This window comes from Sycon ciliatum, chromosome 5 (assembly GCF_964019385.1).
Source record: "Sycon ciliatum chromosome 5, ocSycCili1.1, whole genome shotgun sequence".
Lineage (NCBI taxonomy): Eukaryota > Metazoa > Porifera > Calcarea > Leucosolenida > Sycettidae > Sycon > Sycon ciliatum.
In genome coordinates this window covers 6,561,521-6,565,574 of record NC_088647.1, presented here as the reverse complement: position 1 = coordinate 6,565,574, position 4,054 = coordinate 6,561,521, and positions in this window count along the sequence as shown.

Genomic DNA, 4,054 nt, shown 5'->3' with positions numbered 1-4,054 from the left:
CCAATGCCTGGACACCGTCATCTTTAATAGCATTGCTAGACAGGTCAAGTGTCCTGATACTGCTGTCACCGGCAATGAATTTTCCAAGGCTCTCCATAGTTAAGTTTGATACTTTGGCTAAGAGGTTGCCTCCATATTGCGCAACGATGTCCTTCACATCTCTCTGGCACGTACGCCCAGATGTGATAGACCAATCGGCTATAACTATCTCATCATCGCCGCAGTTACCAGCCTTCTCCAGTGCCTTCAGCAGAGACGCGTCCACATCATTTCCAGTAAGAAACATGCGGCATGGTCGCTGCAATTTGTTCGGCCGTGCCTGTGCCTTGTCTGCTGATGCGGTGTTGGTGTGAACACGCCTTGCCTTCAAGAAGTTATCTATATGCGAAGCAATGCCATTGGTGAGTAGGTTATTCTGAAGGCCGATACCCTCTATACTTTGATTGTGCTGTAGGGCTGACAGTATACAGGTGGCATCCTCGTCCTTGAGGTCATTGTAGGCCAGACTCAGGATAGTCAAATTTGGCATGGACAGTATCAGTGAAGAAAGGGCTGTACCACATCCCGTGAACAAACCAATCTCCTGTGCATTCAAGTCAGACATGCTCAGGAAAGGTGTTGTAATTTTTGTTTGGAGTAGTTCCAGCGAAGCGTTTCCCAAGTCATTGGCCGATACGTTTATAGTGCGAAGATGGGGCAAGTGAAGCAGCTTAGACAAGGACCCCGCGTCTTGCTCCGTTAAACATGCACCTGAAATGCCCAGTTCTGCAATGGTGCAATCACGCTGCATATGTTGAGAATGGGATAGCGCTGCAGCGAAAACTTCCAGTGACGCTCCGCTCAGGTTGTTCCCATGTAGGTTCACATCAACGCATTGTCTCAGGTAAGGCGCTATCTCCGTGATCTGATCTCCAGAGAGGTTGCAGTTACTTATGTTTACAAGGTGTACTCGCTCAGACAGTCTCAACACATTGCACAAAGCTGATATGTCACTATCGTTCAGATGTATGCCTGACAAGTTAACTCCATGTGATGTTTGCAGTAGTATTACGGCGGAGCGGACGAGATCTTTACACTGATCGTCTCTGAAAGACAAGACGGGGGAGCTGTTGTATGAAAGACTGCACTCCAGTAAACACGACATCAAGAACAAGATGAAGCGGCGTTGCTGGAGCACTGACTTGTGTGTTGATTCAGCCAGCATGACTTTAAACAAGTCAGGCAGGAGCTTAGTGTGAATAGAACCCGCAACAAAACGCCAGAATGGCTGCGTTTCCTCACCCAGGCCAATTTCCGAGACGTATTGTGAAATATTCGAGACGAAGAAGGACTGCTGCGTTGCGAAACTACGTGCTGCACAGAACTCTTGTATGGTAAGGTGAAGAAAGGCAACACGTCGCCCAGCACTGCCACTGGCTGATGACTGGTTGTCCACAGGGACGAGGAATCCTAGTTGCTTACACAGTGTCAAACAGTCATCCGGCATATCTGAGGATGAAAACCAGGCGCGGCCCAAAAGTAAGCGTTCCATGGACAAACGATACAGATGGCACAATGCTTGCACCAACTCTGCGCCATCACATAGGGAACCAGCAGGCTCTTGCGGAACGTGATGCTCCAGGCCGTTGGTAATGACATCATGCACTGATAATTGATCTCCGGCCTGGAATCCCCCACTGTACGTATGACCACTGGTTGGAGTCTGGCTGAGTGTCACTTTGCTGAACTGTTTTCCCCGCTTCCTCTCCAGCTCTGCAACAGCTGAACACATGAACTGCACGTAGAATGATGTCGTACACGGCGGTACAGCCTCGGATACGGCAAACTCTTGGCAAAGGAGAGCGGCCAGCAGTGGTGTAGTCTGCACGGCATGCTTCAGGTGCTTGCGAGATGCCTGCGCTAACTCAGCCAAGCACTTTTCAGCACTCTCCGCGCCACCCAACTGTTGGCAGCAGAAGTCCCGTAATTGTGCATCGGTGAAGCCAGTCAGCCGGTAGTAGGCTGCACATTGTCGTACCAGATCAGTGGCCTTGTTGCAGGGCCAGCTAGTGACAACCACGGACGCATTCACCAGCCGATTTTTCTTAGTCTCGTCCATGAATTGGCAGGCTGCTGATGTGTACTGGAATGCATCCTTCCCGCCTTCATCCACACCATCTAGAAGCAGGAGAACACGTTCAGAGTTCGCTGACAAATATCGCAAAACCTCTTCTCGCTCGTCCGAAGTTATGTCCAGGGCGTGGTGATCCAACCCCAGAAACTCTGTCCACTCACTGGTGCTAACACGGTCCGTATCTCGGCACGAGATTGGAATGACAAAGTCAAAGTGCTCTTGCATTAGACCAGATGCTTCATCGCCTGAATAGTCGGCCATCACACGTCGACATGCCATTGTCTTGCCTTTACCAGCACCAGACATCAACATGCAACGCTTCAACAACTTCACTTTCTGGCCAGACGACGACGCACCTCTGCTATTACTACTTGCACTGCGCGCCGGTTGTGCGTCGGATTTGGGATCTTTCATCAGTAGCTGCAATGGATTGTGGAGTTCAAAACTGCATTTGCTGTCATCCGCAAGGTCGGCAAGGAATTCTGATGCTGAGGGACCGGGCTGTGCTCTGTTGCCCTTGCTTCGCTGAACAGACAGACGCAGTGCTTCGCGTTCAGTCATCGCCGTCATCGATACAAATGTGTCCTCCACACTTTCTTGTGTAGGTGCCATGCTTGCGTGCCGTGATTGCACTTCGCACTGCTTCTTCAAGTGTATTTTTAACGCTCAATGGGGCTTTTATCACCGTTGTATCTGCCTTTCAGAATCGCATTCTCTATCCAGGCCATTGCGTCAGTATATGGTATACGAGGCCGGGCTAGATCGCACTTACTAGCCGTTTCTTCACATTCCTCTGCTATGCAGCGCTCACGCTCTTTCTGCAGCATTTCGGCCATTGCTGGCTGCTCCACGGCCAGCACTGCCTTGCAGAACGCATCGAAAACGTTTTCCGACTGGAAACTATCGCTGGTCTTCTTGGCAACAAGTAGTCTGAGAATCTCGCTGACCTGCTGATACTGGGTCGAATGTTGTTTGATTTCCACGTACTCACGAGTGCCTTCGAACACACCAGCATTGACCAGGTGATCGAAGACCAGCATTACATCGGCATGAAGAACGCGCTGCAGTTCCTTCTCGCGGAACTGAAGTGCCAGGATCTCGTACCACTGGAGGATTTCCTTGCGCACCTCCTCCATCTCGAAGCGTTTTCGCTTCTTTTGGCGCCACCTCTGCATCGTAGCCAACTGTGTGGGAGTTTGTGCAGTCAGGGCCGACTCACTTGGTAGCCAATCTAGTTCGATAAACTCACCAACACACTAATAGTAACAAGTAACCTGGTAACACTAGCAGTTGCAGTAGGGTCGGACAACAGTCCGGGTGGACATGCAGTGAACGTCGATCAGAACGATTTCAGACCACGGGCACGGACCCACTCCCCATACCCACCATACATCGCACACTCGGCGACCGATGCAAACAACAACTTGTAGTTGTAGCCGTGGCTTATTCATAATGATGATTGTTATGATCCACACGGACCATAGCCTAGGCATAGGCTTATGCCATAGGCATAGCGACAGGTAGAGTCTAGTTATACTGTACTAGTAGTCATGGTAGTACTGGTCATCTACTACTAGTACTACTACTAGTACTAGCATGACTACTACAGTGTAGTACTAGTCATGCTAGTGCCAGTAGTAGGGACTTCAATTGAAAAATCAAATTCGCGAGTTTTGCATAAAACGCTAGTTTTTTTAAACCGGGAAGAATCGAGAAACAACCTGTGAAAATTTGAACCCAAAATTCCAAGGCAATCTAGAGTTATAGTCGATTGAAGATCGGAAAACGGGGGAGAAAGTAGTCACAGAAGTAAATGCAAGTATGTATGGGAGCCGTGTGGTTTCCGTCCAGCACTGCACTATCTGGTGCATACATGGCGACACAGGATGTGTGCATGCATGCAGTGTGCACGAATGCCGTGCGCGCCGACTTGCACAAGTC